The sequence below is a fragment of the Haliaeetus albicilla genome, chromosome 5 (assembly GCF_947461875.1).
Source record: "Haliaeetus albicilla chromosome 5, bHalAlb1.1, whole genome shotgun sequence".
NCBI classification, from domain to species: domain Eukaryota; kingdom Metazoa; phylum Chordata; class Aves; order Accipitriformes; family Accipitridae; genus Haliaeetus; species Haliaeetus albicilla.
In genome coordinates, this window is record NC_091487.1 from 38518274 (window position 1) to 38535988 (window position 17715).

At 49.0% G+C, this 17715-nt stretch overlaps 1 protein-coding gene across 2 annotated transcripts in view; it reads left to right on the forward strand.

The window, feature by feature from the left end:
• The window catches only part of GALNT16 (polypeptide N-acetylgalactosaminyltransferase 16), a 79212-nt gene that overhangs the window by 774 nt on the left and 60723 nt on the right, over positions 1-17715 (forward strand). The gene's annotated exons all lie outside the window — the stretch shown is intronic.

The following is a 17715-nucleotide window of genomic DNA, read 5'->3' on the forward strand; positions in this document are numbered from 1 at the left end:
GGCTCCGGGCGTCGGGCCGGGGGATGCGAGCGGCGGCGCTCGCTGGGGGGGACTCCCTGTGCGGCTGGGACCGGCCTCTGCCTCGGCTGCCAAATGGGGGACCTGGGCGCAGCTCAAGGAGTTTTTGTCTGTTTTAAGCCAGAGGCAGCAGTCTGCGGGTCGGGCTCAGGCTAGGGTTTGGGCAGGGTGCGAGACGGGGGGAGCCTTCGGGGCTGCTTCCTAACCCCAGGGGTGGTAGCGGTGCCCTGATATGCTACTGCAAATTTGCTTTGAAAGCCCCCACGCTCTGCCCAACCTGGGTAGCTGTGGGCTCAGTAGGGTGACAAAATCGAGCTCCTGACTCAAGGATGTGCTCTGTCCATGGAAGAGGTTTGTTCTCCTTCAGCCTGTGTAATAGCATCAATAAAGCTCTCCCAACTCCCGGCAATAGCTTCATAAAAAATAAACAAGCCCCTGGAGCAAAAGTGGCCCGTCAGTACCATTCCCGGGAGCGATCGCTGAAGCAGTTCAGGAACTGCACGGTGTGTCACTCTTTGGCTGCAAATCCATTTATCAGCCGGTTACGCACACATGGAAGTGAATAAAAGCAGCAGCCTGGTCCGAGTTGGAGCAGGGGCCGGGTGTTGGGGCTCTCTGCTTCCCTCCTTGATTGGCACTGGGATTTTTGGCCTGTGCCTCTCTTTTCTCCACCTGTAAAGGGGGAGTGGCAGGTGGGGGTGTTTGGGAAGCCGCATGAATGTTTGGAAAATGCAGTCAGAGCAGCCCCAGCCCTCGGGCAGCAGGGTGGAAATCCTTCAGCTGAGACCCCGGGCCATCACTTGCAGCTGCTGAAACTCAAAAGTCAAAACCGAGGCTCTCGGGCAGAGCGAGGATGTTATTTGCTGCTCCTTAGGGCTGGGGGCTGCCAGCAGTTCAAGTTGCTCTGCTGCGAGACCCTCTATGGAGCAGGACAGTGGAAATGAATACGATGCCTCCAGTGCGAGTGCTGTTGTTGCTGTAGCCCTTTGGGCGTGCTGGGAAACGCTCTCAGGCTGGCCAGGGCCGAGTTGAACAAACCGAGGATTTGGAGCGCTGCTGCCTGTTGGATTCCACCTTAGCGGCGGGGGAAGCTGCCCCCGAGTCCCTGATTTCTTGCGCGTGCTTGAACATGCTGCTCTGGCGGTTTTATTTCTCTGTTCCCCTGCTTATCCCTTCCATTTTTTTATTGCATTTACTTTACTCCCTCTCAGAGGGCTTGTGAGGTTACGTGAATCCGTATCGTCTGCCAAGCACCTTAAAATCCTCGGGAGGAGGATGCTGTGGCAGTGCTGCACGTTGTTATATTGCTGCCGTTTGGGGGGAGGCGGTATGCACTCATGGCTAACCACAAAGCCTCTCGTTACGAGCTATAGTGCTGTGCCACAGCCGCTCCAAATCTGGTCCTGCTCGCAGAACGACGTAAAGCATCCGAGTTCTGCTCCATGCCTGTAATCCCTTAGTGGGGAAAAATAATCATCCTTTGTCTCTCCTGTCCCTCTGTAACTGGGATCCCAGGATGTGCCAGCCCCCCCGCCGGGTAAGTCCCGGTCCCCCTGGCAGGCAGCGGCTGGGACGAAGGAGGACCCTCTCCTGATGCACCTGCCAGCGGGGCATGGTGGAAATACCACATCCTGACCTGCCACAATCTCTTTGCACAGAGAAGGGAAACAGGAGGGGTTTGTGGTGTTTGGGTTTCCCCTCGTGCATGCGGAGCGGTTTCCCAAGGGTTCGGTGGGTTGCCGTCAGAGGCAAGCTGGTAAAATGCAATACGTGCGCTGCTGTAACTATGCGGTGGCATGGCTATCGGAGACCCTAACGGGCTTCGCTGCGATGGGAGGCGAATAACGAGCTGTCCCGGTCACAGCCCCTGCCTGTGCTGCGGGGGCAGAAGCAGGGAAGCAGCCGCAGGTGGGCGCAGGGTGGGAAGGTCAGCGGGGGTCTGGGGACAGCACCCCCCACCCGGCAGCGGGTGGGCAACTAGCCGGGGTCCGAGCCGTTGGTCTCGTGGGCCGAGTTGAGCGTGTGAGCCCGCGGGGCTGGTTACGCGGGGGCTGTAGCCGTGCAAGCGGCCCTCGGCACGCAACCTTCTCTGGCTCCTGGCTGCGCGGCGGGTGGGCTGCGGCACTGCCCACCGCCCTCTCCCAGCCAGCGCGGAAAATGTGCCATTTCAGCCGCCCCACTGGAGAAATGACGAATCTGGAGAAGCGGCTGTCCTTTTGCTATGCAGAGCCCTCAACCCTGAGTTTGTTCCCTGCAAAGTTAGATTACTTGACTTGATGTATAATGGCAGTCTTGTGTAAGAGGAGGCGTGCCTATGCTCCGCCTGCTTCTCATCTCCCTTGGCCTTCTGCAGAGCCACTGAGACAAGCTACCCATTTTGATCCAGCTTTTGGTTTCCTCTGCTCTGCACGAGTGATGGTGTTGCAGTTCAGGTTTGGGCTCATCTGCAAATAAGGGTGACTCATGTGACTTACGGGTCTCTGGAAAATATTTTTTCAATGTTCTAAAATTGGCTGCTTTTCTGTCTGGGAAAAAGAAAAAAACCTTGTCTTTCGCGTGAGCGAGTCCAAGAGTTCTGCTCTTGCGTCTATGCTGTGACGTTTCAAATCCTAGGCAAATGAAGGTGATTTGCAAGGGTTTTAAAAATTGGAGTGCTTTCTGGGCTTGTGTTTTTTTTCTTTATTCTCTCTCAAGGCGAAGGAAAAAAAATCACCTCGGTAAAAACTATAGTCAATTGCAAGTCTCGGCTTGGAACTGGTTTGTTATTTGTTGACCTCATGTTTATTAGCATAACTTTAAACCTAAAACCTGAATGTCTGATTCCTGGAGTCAGCAAGGGAAATCTTTGAATATTAAAGTTGGGGCAGGAGGCTCTCGGAGATCAGTGTCCACAAAATAGCTCGTGCATTTATAGTGATCCTCCAGATCCCTGCTTTATATCCAGAAATCTTGACATGTGGGGTCTCTGCAATAGCCTATCCCCAAACAGGTCCTACAGATGCTTGAAATAAAAATGCAGAAATTGGTAAAGGTCAGGGCTGACTCGGCAGCATGCCGAGCCCCTGCACGCTTCCCCTTCCACCCGCCACAGACGGTGGAAACGCGGTGAGTACCACGGTCCTAGGAATGCATTTTTTTCTGTGGAGCACAGCAGTTTTGTATCAATTAGGAGGAGCCCTGGCACCTCTTGCAGTTGGTTTGTGTTGGGTGTTTCTGGAAGATGTACTTCTTCCCAGGGCTCTTTTCTGTCCCTCCCAGGCAGAAGGTTGCCTCCTGCTCCTTGGAAATTTCCCAGAGGCAGAAGCTGTGCTGTGTGTCTTTTGGAAGGACTTTGGCATCTTTTCCACACTACGTATGGGCGGTTAATCATCACCACGTGCTGCTTGTCTGCTTTAGCAGGGTGCTGATGGGCACAGCCCAGGACTCTCTTCTCGTGCCTCTAAAATTGTAACGTGGGAAGCTCGCCCAGCATACCTGTGTCCCAGTGAAGAGAGCAAGGCCATCGCTGTCGTGTGGGCAAGGCTTGTTAGTCAGAAGGGTGGCTGGTAGGTAGCTCTGAAGGAGGAATTTTGCTGTTGGCTGACTGTGAGCTGAGGATGGGAGTATTTGTTCCCATTTCCCAGTCAAAACCTGGATGTGAGGCTGCCCGCGGGCTTCTCCAGCTTGCTGACCTCTCTGGGGCGGTGGGAAAGCAGCAACGCACCTGGAAGATGGAGACAGAAGAGTAGTGTTAGTTAAACGCTCTGAATCGTGTTAGGCTAGTGCCCAAGTGCTCTTTGGAGCAGGTATGTGTCTCTTCTCTTTGTCCTGCCAACTTTGTGACCTGTGTAGCTCCTCTGTGACCCCACTGGAGCCTGTTTGGCAGCTGAGAGACCCCACGCTGTAATACTGGCTCAGGTTGCCGGGGCTCAGCTCTCCTGGCTGCTCCCTACCTCTGTGCTCAGCCATGTAAAATGAGCACCAGGGAGATGAGATCAAGGCGTCCTTTTCCCTTGTAGCAAAGGGTTTCTAAACGCTCTGCAAGCATCGCTGACCTGAGCGTCACCTGCCTGTGGGACGACAGCGAGCGGGAGACTTCTCTGGGACACGCTGCTGAGAACAGGAGGTGTCTGTAGGCATCGACCAAGTTGGTGAGGAGAGATGTCAATCGTTTGGTTGCCCCCTCTTGTTTAGCCAGAAAATAGGCAGTGGATGGGGTTTACCTGCTTCTCCGAGTAGCTGAATTGCTGAGTTTAGCCACGCTTGTATTTGTCACCGTGTAAGACTACCTTGACGTATGCTCTTCAGACCCTGGTAGACTTAACGAAGTTGGCCAAACAGTGCGCTCTGCTCCATTTGTTGTCTGTTGCCTTTGGCTGTGGGTATCTGAATCCCGCGGAGGAGGTGCCGGCTGATGCTCACCGTCCGTCCACGAATGATTTTATTCCCATCCCTTCGTCACATTCCCTCTGTGCACAGCTTTCAGGGGATGCTCTTTCTCTCACAACAGGGATGAGCTGAAGCTTTCATGGATCAATACTGTTTTTCAGGGAGTTGTATCCCACGGGGCTCCTGCATGTGTGCCTGCCCAAAGGCAGGTCTTGCAGCTTTGGGGATGTAACTCTGGGAACTGAGGTGGATCCTAAATTGAAAAAAAATTAAACAAGAGGGGGAAGAGCACTAATTCCTTGCATTGGCATATTGTCAGGCTTGTGAAGTACAGGTTTGATTTCATGTCCTGCCATGCCGTGGAGAAAGAAGGCCTAATATTTAATGAGATGCCACAGCTCATTTCAGCAGCCTCCTTACCGTTTGACTCTTACCAGATTGCTCGCTCTTGAGTCTCCAGCCTTTTGGGGCAAAGATCAGGAATGTGGCTATATAGGTTTCCTTCTGCTCTTACGCTGGCCGGCTGCGTGTCAGTTTGCACACGCGTGAACGCAGCGCGGGAGGCTGTATGGGCTCCCCAAGGCTGCTGTGCTGCCTATAAGCCAGACCACCTCGGCTGCAGGCAGCAGCGACTCGGGTCCAGGGAGGCACGGTGAGCAAGCCGGTGAAGTTCCCGCATTCAACAGCTTATGAAATGCTCTTGTTTTCTTAAAACATCTTCTTCCCAAATTAAAGGAAGAGTGAAGGAGACTTGGGCTCTCCATCCTGGCAGATGCTCCATCCTGCTCCGCTCCCTGTGGCTCTGCAAATATCTGGGGTGCTGGAAACGAGATGGAAAAGAAGCTGCAGGTCGTAGTGCCGATGCTTTTGTGGGGGGAAGGTGCCCCTTCCAAGTGCTGGGTTTGTCTGTGCTGTTCAGCGTGGCCCTTTCCACTGCCAAAATCCATCACCCGCCTGGCTCTTCCCTGCACCTATATGGGCTCTGCTCTTCCCAGTTTATTTTGCGGGGAGGGGGGAGCAGCCCTTAACGCTTGGGGTTTTGTGGCAGCTGTTCCTGCTGTGGCCAGACCCCCCCAACGCTGATTTTTTTGGATCTCTGTGGCATCTCTCTTATGGCAGATGAGAGGCCTGTGCCAGCTCCTTGGGAAAGGACGACTTGATAACTATTTCTCCAGGGGTATTACTGCAGGAGGAAGATTCAGTGACAGTTTGACAGCTTAATATTTTATTTATGGTGTTTATGTTTTAAAAATGTGGGAATGAATGCTGCTTGCCTGAATGGCAGAAAACGATTTTTTTATTTAATTTGTCCCAGTGGCCCATATAGTGCATTAAGAAATAAAATAAAATAAATGGTTCACAATAATAATAAAATCCAGTTGGCAGCGCTGGCCTTAATTGTTAATCAAAGTGACGAGGTAGCTGCAGCGAGGTAGCTGGGGCTTGGGGAGCGTGGCGGTCTGGGCAGCCTGGGATGGTGTGTAGAGGTGTGGGGGGTGAAAGTGCAGTGCTCCTGAAGATGATTTTTTTTTTTACCAGAGCCTTTCCATTAAAGAAGTGGGTGAAGCAGCTGCAAGTTGTAGCGAGCTGAAGCATTCTTTCAGCATGCAGCTGCTTCCCCAGTTAGATTTGTTTTTGCATATACAAAACTGCCCTAAGATTTAAAAGCTAAAAATTTAGCAGCATTGGCTGGAAGCAGAAGTGTGAGAGACATCTCAGGTCGCTGTTTGCGTGGTGAAACTTGGCCCAGGCGCTTCATCCCGGGGCGGGTAGGTCGGGAGTCACTTGAAAAGCAAGGGGAGAAGATCTGGTTTTGTTTCAGTGGCACCAAACTGGGACCGCTCGTGTTGGAGCGCTGAAAAATGACTTAATTATTCCTGTATAAAAAACATGCAGCGTAGCACAGAGGTGATGAAATAAACGGAGACGAACATGCTGGGGATGAAGCTCGTGGGTCAGTAGGCGACCCTGGCTCACCTGTGCCGTGCATCGTCTCCCTTCTGCGGGGATAGCCCCGGGGCAGAGCGCGGCTGGGTGGGATCTCTTGCTCTTCCTTGGCTCTCCCCAAGGAAGGGAGATGGGGATGCCAACTAGGATGCCAGCTAGTTGTTCCTGTCCCACGGCATGTCAGTGACAGTCCCAGGACCTTGTTCTCTCTTCCCTGTTTCAGTGGCGTACGCTGCTCCCTTGTGCTCCTCCAGCCCCACGTGCCAGCTCCTGTAGTAGGGTTGTAGGCTCTTTGGGGCTCGTCGTGTCAGCTGGCACTGCTGTTCTGCCCGTACAGAGGCCATGATTCACAACACGTCCCGTACTATCGCATTAAGGTAAAGACGTAACTAAAGTGGGACCCACGGACTGAGAGTTGAGCTGCAGACTCATTCTCCTTACAGGCTACTGTGCCTCAGTTTCCCCGAAGTCTAAAATGGAGATTTTATCTGCTTCACAGGGCTTTTGGGAGGCTTAGCTTGCAAGTTTTGTAAAGGGCTGGAGATGAGATAACTTTAGCAAAACGTTTGGTTGAGTTCCCCCTTTGTATACCTTTGAACCAAGAATGGGATTACCAGAAATGCAGTAGGTCAGGGATGATCTGCTGCAAGAGGAAGATGTTAAAGGCACAGCACAGGCTGCTCTGTGCACTGAACAACAGGATTTACGAGGAGAGGCTGCGTCCTACCTGCCGCTGTCTTTCACTGTATTTTTGTAAGCACATATTCTTGCAACTATGAAAGTGATAAAGGACAGGAGGTGGACTGTCCTCATCAGATTTCCAGGTCCCAATTGTCCTTGTGGCTGTGGAGACAGTGAGATATATAGGAGTACGTTTCAAAAAAAAAAAAAAGTTAAAAAAAAAAAATACAGTCTCGTGGGCCCCATCTTTGCAGAGAAATTACTCATGTTGTGATGTGCTTTAAGCATGTGCGTAGTTTCTCAGTATTGGTAGAGCCTGGCTTTCTGATAGGCAGCTGCGTGCTCCCTTTGGAGCTGCTTGCTTTTGGCTACTTCAGGGGCATCGTCCTTGCAGAGACCTGCCTCGGCTCCTTCTGCGGCGGCAATGCGGGTCCTGCAGCACTGTTGGTGTCGAAGCCCCGTGCTACCCTGGAACATGAATGAAGCTGCCGTGTGGGGCTGCTCCCGGCAGAGAAGCTGTTTTGGCCAGTCAGGGGATGCTTGGTTGGTTGGTCGTCCTACCATGATGGAGCTGTAGAGTTGACTTTGCAGTTCAGGCTTCACGGCTGCCGTGGTCAGGCTGGGGTCGTGCTCGAACTTCTGACTCCGTTATAGCATGGGCACTGATGACATTCGGTTAAACCTACAGAAAATGATCTCCTTTAACCTCTTGTTTTCATTCTCCCACTTGCCAAATTTTTCATCTTGTAAGCTGAAACGTGGTCCTTGTGAGGAGGCTTTGTTTAAAGTAGCAGGGAGAGAGAAAGCAACTGTGCTGAAACATGCATCAGCCATTTTGTGGGCCTGGGAGGAAGAAAAAGGAATGTTTTTCTTGCGTTTTTATTTTGGATAAACTGAATCCTGAAACAGCCAGGGCTTGGCTGGAAAAGTGCTCCTACCCAATGAAGGTGTCTTCAGAGGTTCTCTGAAAAAGTCTTCCTGCAGGACAAAATTGGAAAACACTGATGCTTTCCATCTGCTCGCATGCTGAGTGCCCTGAACGAAGTATTTGGTGCCAGAAAGTCTCATGCTCGGTAATGCCATGCTGTACCTTTGTGCCTTTTGGTACCAAGTAAGCAATAAAAAGCCTAATAAATGAGGAAGAGCATGCAAGAGCTGCAAAAAGCAGTGCAGCTCCTTGGGTGACAGTCTCTGAGCGTGGGAACAGGGATACAGTGGCAGTACAAATGGGAGCCATCACATCCACACAATGAAGTGTAAAAAATTCTGTGCTCCCTATGTTTCCCCAAGTAATTTGCAATTGTAAAAATTAATAGTGAAGTATTGAATTAGGAAATGTGAATGTTGCAAGCGCTCACTGCAGACTCCTGATGCTGTATTTCCCAAGTGTTACAATATGCACGTGATTTTTGGTTTGTTTGTTTGTTTTTTTTCTTTATACCTTTCTGGGAGATTTTTCAGATCTAGTTATGTGGTAGGAATTACTAGCTACACCAGGCTGTTGGAGGAGTAGGCTGTATGTGTTTCCTAACCTTCTGAGATGTCTCAGTTTGGCTGAAGTCCCTGTTTTATGCCTAAAGAGAGGGCACAGCCTCTCAAAGTGATCTCTGGGTGACTTGATGGGGCAGTGACAAACAGGTAGGGCATAACCCTATCCCTGGCATAGGGACGCTGAGTTGCCACATCCCCGCTGGTGCTACGCTTGCTTCTGTAATGCTAAGGCTCTTGGGTTTGTGTTTGGGAACAGCAGAGCCGGCTCTCGTGGCAGTACCAGATGCAGGCTGGGGTGAGCGCAGTCATGTTTCTCCCATTGCTCGGAGTGCAATGTGGTGTTTATACTGAGCTTGGGTTGGCAGCAGAAGGATGGATGCTCTGCAGTGAGGTAACCCTTTCAAAAAAATCTGTTGGAGCAAATCTGAGCAAACTTGGCGTCTGTTTGCGTCCTCTCTGCGGTCGAGTGGTCTAAGTCTGGTTGTGCCGTGCCCTGGAATGCCACGTTGCTGTGCTGTGCCCGCTAACTGAGCAGCTCTGTGGGGCATTTCCAGTCTGTGCTGGGAAAACTGGACCACGCTGCCTGGGCACTCCCAAAGAAATTTTGGGAAGGGCTGGGAAATCAGTGTTCTTTCAGGACTAGCTGTGGATCCGTCAGGTCAGGCGATGATGAGATGCGGTCAAGTGAGGTCTAGCCTCAGAGAAGCTGCCCAAGCACCCATCAAAAGCTCCCTTTGGCTGAGCGTGAAAGGGTTTGAAGTCAGCAGATGGACTGCGGGCTTGGCTCAGGTTCTTGAACAGACACAAATCTCATGCTATGTGTTAGGTGAGCCACGAGGAGGTGGTTTACAGTGAAAGTGAACACTGTCCTTACAGCGCAGGATATAGATTGAGTCACATTGGGTAGTAGGAAAAATCTGCTGATCTGCTTGCATCACTGAGCTTCCAGCGTTATTAAAAATAATCCTTAATTGTAAATTATTTACTCATTAATTTTCTTGGGCCCAAAGCCTCACCTTCAGGAAAGATGTGCTGAAGTTGAAGGGAAACATGGTGGAGTGGTAACAAATGATTGTGCTTGGCAGGGCTAATGTGAAAAACAGGTTATTTGCTACATTCTTCTTTCTGCTGCTGTTCAGCTGTTAATTGTGCATCTCTGCCCTGCGTGGCTGGTACCGCTCTGACCTTTGCTGCCTCTTGTACCTGTGAATCAAGCGGGCTATGTGAGTGCTCCTGCCACCCCCTTGGTTTTGGCTGCATTAGTCTTGGCATGGCAATGCCACGGCAGTGGAATCCTCTTGCCCACCGCCGGCATCCTTGGGGCAGTGGGTCTCATCAACTCTCGCTTGCACTTACTCACTGAGGAATTGGCAGGGACGGTGTACTGCGGGGACCTTGTTAGAGGCGTATGATATGTGCAAAGCTGAGCCCTTTAAATCTTGGTGCCCTAGTTAACGGGGATTTAGTCCTCCCAACCTGTCACAGGCAATCTCATTTTTCCTCCTCTTTCTTTTTAGTTAGAGGATTATAATTGTTACAGAGCAGTCCAATCCCCTTTAAACTCAATGCATCTTTCTTCTGCTTTTCCCCAATATCTCCTAAAAGACTTCATAAAGAAAGGCCAGGAATGGATAAACAGGTATTAGCACCACTACAAGGGTGGAAGAAGGGGTGAGAAAACTCTCCCTAACCTATTGTGCTGGTGTTCTTGCAGGGTCTGCATGGGATGCTCCGTGACCTCCTGAGCTGTGGCAGCTCCCCGGCACACTGGCGTTAGTCCGTGTCCCCAGGTCGCCTGGTGTGCAGGAGCAGGGACTCCTGGCAGTCAGTTGGACAGGACCAGCCCCAGCAGGAGGGGAACTGGGTGTATGAAGGGATCTTCTTCTTATACTTCTGTGCCTCCTGAACCTTAGGAGCCTTGTAAGGTGTTGCTCTAGTTCCCCAGCTCATGAGTGCGCAAAAGGAACTTGCTGCTGCCAGTGGGTTGCATGTTCAGAAAACCCAGTATGCAGATGCACTCCATTCCTTCAGCTGGGCTTCCGCAGAATCCAAAATGGTGACATCTAAACTTTAAATGAAGTATCTGGCCTTTTTTTTTGGGGGGGGGGGGGGGGGGGAGGAGGGAGTAGGTGAATGGTGCTGTTCAGCATTGAAGAGTCCTTAGAAGTGTTAGAAAGCAGAAACGCAGGGTGACCGTTTGAACTCCCTAGTTTATATAGCAGTGAATCTGAGAAATTAGGAAATAGTGCCGCACATAGCATTTATTAAATGTCCAGGAATTTGCTAAACTGAGTCTTGTGACAGGTTCATTAAGACTAAGTAAATTTTGAGGATCCACATAACATCCTTAATTTTCTTATTTTCTGCTTTGTTTTCTAGCTTTCTGTTAATGCTTTTATAACTTCACTAGAAATACACCTCCCACTGCTATATTTAACTTGCTGGCCCTCTTCGAAGCTTTAGTTGTGCTTCTCACCATTCTTGGTGGCAAGGACCGCCATGAAGCATGTTGCCAGAAGGTTATTTTGAATCATTAAAGGCAATTCATATCTTTCCTGTCTTGAGCAGGTGAGCTGAATTTGAATGGAAAATATTTCTATTGAGATCAGAATTTCTTTAAGTTATCGGTTCAATATTTTTCTTCCCCAGGTAAACGTCCACATCATTGTCCCATATCTGATAGGGGTAAATTTAGGTGCATTTTGGTCATTGCCTGTCAGGTGAGGGCCCTTTGAGAGTCAGATGCTGCTTTAGCCTGGGGTGGGCTCAGCACTCCTGCAACGCCGGGGTTGGATCCGCACTGGGTCGCGATCAGGGTGACTCCAACCATTACCTGGGTCTGCTTGGCGAGAGCTGGGTGAGTGTTGGCAGTGTGCTGAGGGTTTGGGTGCAAAAGGAGAGACGTGGAGAGAAGCTGTCCTTCATGAAAACTCAGCCGGCTCCAGCAGCTGCCAGCCTTTCCCCTGCTCTGGCTGTAACTCAGTGCCAGGGGAGCACATAGCCTGGCTCACAGCTGGATCTGTATCTCCGCAGCAGACTCTTTCTGTACATGAGGGACTTGTTTTGGGGCTCTTCTGGGACAGGAGGGCAAGGCAGGGAGACTTGTTGAATAATAAACCATTAGGGGCTGCCGCAAGCCTGCCTGGAGTTACCCAGTCACCTTGCCATCCTTTTCCGAGCAATTTGCACATCAAAGTTATGCAGCCTGAGATCTCCCGTATGTCTTGGTCCTGGCCCAGACCTCACATACAGCCTGTGCTGCTGGGTCGCTCCTGATTGTCTGCAGATCCCCCCTTGTAGGGGTGTTTGGCTGTCCAGACTGGGGGTCTTCTGCGCATGGTGAAATGTGAACAGAAAAGAGCCTCTGTCCCTGGGATTTATAATCCCCGCAGATGAGTAAAATAAAGGGTTGGGGCTAAAAAGTGTTCTCCCAATTTCCCTGATGTAGAGCTGAGATTAAGCCTCGATCTCTGCTGACAGGAAGGGAAAAACAAAAGAAAAAAAGGTATGTTTGTTGTGCAGATCTGCTAATCTCTGGTTATTAACGCTGATTAAAGTACCAGTGAAGCCAAGGCAGCCTGGATATTAACAGTATACCAACATGAATTCAAAGAATTTGGTACTGGTTTCCACCTACTACCCAGAGATGATTAAAACTCAGTTTGTCCTGTGGTAGCTGCTGTTGTAACTGGCCGTACCTCATTCTTGTTAGGGTTTCACACTTCACCTTGGTAACGTATTTGGACCACCTCCCCACCCCTCCTAACTTCTGTGGTCAGTGATGGGTTGGCCACCTACAACCACTTTGGCACTTGGTGTCACCTCAGGGGGCTGGGACATCTTGTGGGGGAATAAATTTGGCTCCTGGCTGGGGGGGGGTGGTGGTGGTGGGAAATTCTCCTCCCCCAATTATCCCAAGTGCCAACTCAAGTTTTGGTGTGCATTTGTTTCTGTGTGTTCATTTGGGGGAAGAAGTAGCATTTGAAGATAAGCCGCTGGGAGAGGGAGTGGGAAGACAGGTTAGAAAAAGCTTCTAAATGATTCCTGTACGTGCAAATGTTAATCATTAAACCTGTTGCTGCTTAACATCATGACTGCTCGTCATGATAAGCTGCCCCTCCAGGCTGAACAGGAATAAATCTCAGGGTGTTTGCTGAGCTCTGGGAGCTGGACTTCAGCCTCTCCCACCTCAGCCCTAATACCGAATGGTGTTTAAACACTCCTAAGCAGGCTGTGGTGGTGACCCGTGTGGCAGTGGGGCTCCTTGGGGCTGCTCATCTTCAGTCTTAACTCTGCCTTCGGAGAGTTAAATTCTCAGCTTAATCAGGGTAAAGTGAAGTTCCTCATGTATGTTGTTTTCGATGCCGAGTGACATCTGTAACCAGTGTCTGGATTCTAGTTCTGCGCTCAGACCAGTAACCTGTGCGATTTGCTCTTCTGGGGGAAAAAAATACTCTGTAGGCACTTTAGTCATTCTCTCTGCAGAAAAAAGAGTGTTTTCATCTCGGAATACACTCCTGGCGTTTGTAGTATGTATTCGTTTTTTTGTCTTGCTACCAAGTTCTTTAAGCAGATAGATAACAGCAACGTGAGTGCCTGCATTCTGAAATGGTTGTATGCCTCTCCGGTGGCACGTGGCGCAAGTTGTAATGGGCAATACCATCTGACTGGGCATATGGCCTTTTTGCCACAAGTTATTAATGGTCAGACGCAAGAGCAGACATTAAGATTTGCTTTTGTAGGAGCAGAATTTTTCAAGGGAGAATTCAGCTGGTTGTACTCATTTCCCCCCAAATAAGAGTCTGAATGTAGGACATCACTGCTGCTACTGCTTGCCCCAATTTTTTGTCGAGAAGGGGTACTTAACTAGTTCAGACTCTAGCAGTCTGGACAACATCAGCTAGATGATGAAAAGTTACAAACGGGTGACTAGGCCTTTACTCCTGTTGTTTTGGCGAGTGGTGTTGGGTAACGTTTGTTGCTAGTAATTCTGTAATGCAGGCAGGGGAAACTTAGCAGTCTAAGGCATGAGGGCCCTGGGTATAGCCTGTACCTGAGCTGGAGAACATCTCTCCTGATCAGAGAGGTGAGGAGCAGTGTTTCTGGGGCAGCAGCAATATGCCACCTCAAGAAAGCTCCTAACAGCCGCCAGCAACTCTAAGTCCCTAGGGAGGTCTGTCCTGTTTGACATAGACTTGCTGTTGCTTCTTGAACGTCTCCATACGGCTCTGTGGGATTGGGACAGAATTGGTTCTACACAGCAGCTCTGCACTGTAAGCAGAAATGGGTTCTTTGGAGTTACTTGAGGGGAAAAAATGGCCAAAATAGACTGAAACCCCTGATGATCCAAAGGCAATACCTTTGCTCCTGAGAAGGGTGAGTGGAAAAGCCCCACCTGTTTGGTAGGGCCACCCGGGCTCCCTGTAGGTTGTGCTGCTATGAAAACTATTTGCAATTCTCCTGCCAGTTCAGTACCTCCAGTATTACCAAAGCATGTGTGAAAAACAACTGCATCAGAATGTCTTCAATGTCATTTAGAGGGCAGCTCAGCTATCTGTCCTCCGGACAGACACCAAGTCTGGCAAGCAGAAAGGTATTTACACTGTGCTTTAGTAAGTGTTGACCTAAAAGAACTTGTCTCTGTGCGTTTCTCAAAAACTTGCTAGTTTAAAAAAATCTCTCTTAGCTTTTGATTAAATTGGTTTGGTGAATTTCTGAAAGTGTGAAGGTGATCGGCAATATTGTCCTTGGTTTGCTGAACTAGCTTATGTGAACGTGGAGGAGCTTCCTTGGTGCTCCCTGTGGATGAGAAAGGCATATGAAGAAGCATGGCGTGCAAGGACTTTTGTCTTGAGTATGTGCTCCTAGTGTAGGGAGTGTGTGGAAGTATTAAAATGCATTTTAAACATTTGAATGTTTGCTGAAATGTAGACTCTTAATATTGTCGTTCTTCCCTTGTCACTTCAGCTATTTGAGTTTATTAGGAAGGAAGAAGTTTTGTGGTTTCTTTTTTTATTTCCTCTTTACCCATATGGTGGTGTTTGCGTCAGTCACAGAAAGTGGAGGTGTTAAAATAACTGTATCATCCAGGCAGCTTCCCTGCAGATGCTGACTGCCTCCTGTAGTAATGACCCACACTATCTCTTGGAGCCTCTTGCTTGTTTGGGGAGGTACAGAAACCATCTGATAGCTCTTTCTTCCCTCTGTCCCATTAAATAGGTTGACAATATAATATGCAGGATGCATAACACTGTGGTTTTAGTCTGTTTTGAGGCAGACTGATTGCTCAGGGTCCGAAACCAGAAGGAAAGATTAAGGATGCCGGGGTTATAGAGTAGGATTTGATGTCACTGGGCTGGAGGTGGCTGCTCTTTGCTGCAGAAGGAGCTCGGCCACAAGCCCTCCTTTGAAGAGGTGTGATTTGGGAGGAGAGGACTGCTGTTAGAGAGGCCTGTCTGCTCCTCCAGATCTAATTTAACAGCCTACCTCCCATTCAGGCAAGGGAAATGCCATCAGTGGAATTTTTCCTATTGTATTAAATGACCTGGCTGTATGTCATGGCCTAATGGTGTTACCGCAGAGAGCAGCAGATAGAGGATGATTTTCCTTGAACATTTTCTTTGCTGCGTGGGAAAGGGGCTACTCCCATCTGATTCAGCTGCTAGGCAGCCAGATTTCTCTCTGCTGGTCAATAAACAGAAACTGCTGTTTTATGTACCAGAAACTAGGGTACTGGCTGCTATAGTTATGACTTAGTTTCTAGTGTCAGATTAGTTAGGACTTAGATATTGCACCAAGCCAAGGATCTATCTACTAAAGATGTTCAGGCTGAAAGTCAATCTGTATTTCTACGTTAAACAGACTTGTAGCGGCATCTGTTCTGCCCAATGGTTTTTACAGGGGAAACAGTCCAGAGACAATAAGATTGAGAGACTTCAATTGGTACTTTTGGTAATAAACATTTTTTTGCATTGACGCGTCTGGTGCACTTGACTCTTCAGAAATGTGGTAAGTGCTTAAGCATCTTCTTTTACAGATCAAGAGTCTGACGGAGGCTCAGAAAGGTTAAAGTCTTGATTTACGCTGATTGCTCAGGCTCCATTGCCTTTCTCTTTGAATGTCTTTCCCACCGGGCATTTGACTGACATCCCCTTCCCTAGAGCTTCAGTGCATGTGCAAGTAGTCATGGCTCTTCTGCAGGGAGGGGAGGTGGATTAAGGAAAAGCGAGGTGAATGTACCCTGCTGATGCACAGTGCCAGCACGTTTTGCCCCCCAAGGACGACGCTTCTCCTCTTGGAGTGTCTTTGGGATGCAGCATTGAGAGTGCTCCGCTCTCTGTTTGCAAGTGTGACACCTTGCAGTGCTGCAAGGTGAAGGCCCTTGTAATGAGTGGCTTGAATGAGGCAAAGAGTAATGAGTTGTCCAGGGATGGTTCATCGGCTCGTGCCTAGCAGAAGGAAAAGTGTCACTGTGATTTGTGCTTACCTAGCTACGCAACTGAATTTTATCCTTGGACTGGGTTCCTGGTTTAGACAAAATCCTTCGGGTGAAACGCATATCATTTGCACTGGGTTCTTAATTAGAAGAATTCATCATAAATGTGGGCATCTTTCTTGCGTTAATATGGCAGGGGATAGAGATTAATTACATCAGCAGAAATGTTGTTGTTTACTATTTCTATGAGATGTGGCAGTCCTTGGTGTCTGCAGACAGAGCTGAGGTTCCACACGGTAATGTTGTGCTGCCACTATTATGCTTTTAATTATTTAATGAATTACTGACTTTTGAGTTGAGGTAGCTCTGCAAGGCTTGCTATGTGCTGATCAGGAGATGCTTAAAACTTGCATATTCAAAAATTTCTAGATCTGCAGTGATAAAGGGGGAAAATCATGGCATGTTTAAATTTTTGATAGCAGCCCTCTCCTAAAATATCTGTGTTCTCCTCTCCCATACTGCCACTAGCAAAGGAAGGGGTAGACGGCAAGGAGATGAGATAATTTACTATCACAATTTCAAAATTAATGGCTTAGTTTGGGGCACAAGTAGATCTTGCATCCTGCTTCCCTCCCCTCTGTCCTCCCTCAGCTGGCCAAGGGATGCCATTTTGGAAGTGTCCGAAGAAGAGAAAGTCCATTGGCTGTGCAAATCTCAAGAGTCGGAGATTAAAATTGCGTATTGGGTTCCTCTGTGTGAAACCTAGCTTCCAGCACCAAGGATTAATTGCTTACATTCAGGTTTTGAAGGGTCTGTGTCTTTCGCAGAGAATAATGCAAGAACATCTGGCTGGCTCCAAAGCATGTAAACATTATTTGAAATGCTTGCTGGTGGGGTGCAGCAGGGCTCTCCTCTGAAGTGAGCAAGAGCAATTAGACCACTGGAGAGTTGGTTTTGGTGGTTTTTTTTGCCAATAATCTCCATCTATCTTCTCGGGGAAATTTTCCTTTAACTGGTTTGTCTCCTTTCTTCCTCTCCAGATGGATATCATGGTATAAACAGATTGCTAAGGAAAACTCTTTCTTTCCCCTGCCTAAAAAGGAAGGGAATGTATGGAGGCTGTCTCACAGAGATGAGTTTTGAGCCCTCTTTTAACTTGGCAAAGACTTTGCTCTCACCCCAGGAGCCTTGAGGAGCAACTCTGGTGTGGCAGGCAGAGGCAGAAAGGGAAGCCCACATAGATGGCTTACGCGAAGAGTGGACAAAGTGTGTTTTGATAAGATCAGTGCTGTAGCAGTTGGGTACACCTATACTGTACTGGGCTGAATCCCACTCCGGCTCTCACAGTACGTAAAAGTTGTGATTTGCAGCTGCTTCTATCCTCTAAGCACAAAAGCTAGGTGGTCAGTGGTGTTACTAGAGAGGATATGAGCGCTTGTCCACGTGTTTAATTAAGACCTGCTCTTCAGCGTGTGATTTATTGCAGATGCTCTCTGCACACTTCTTGCGCTTTTCTTTTGGGATTAAAAGTGCTAAGCAATCTTCTTTATCCCCTTGTCTTCTGTGCTCTCATGTCATGAGTTAGGGATGAAAGTGCCTCCTTTGCCAAATACCATCTGGTGGAAGATTGATTTATTGGAGTATGAGGTTTTTCAAGTTTAAGTGGACGTTAAGTTGGATTTTAAAGAAATATCTCAACATGAAGAAAGGTAGAACAAGCATTTCTGCCTGTCCTTGTTCTCAAGTGTGCAGTGCCCATCACTCTTGGAAGAGGA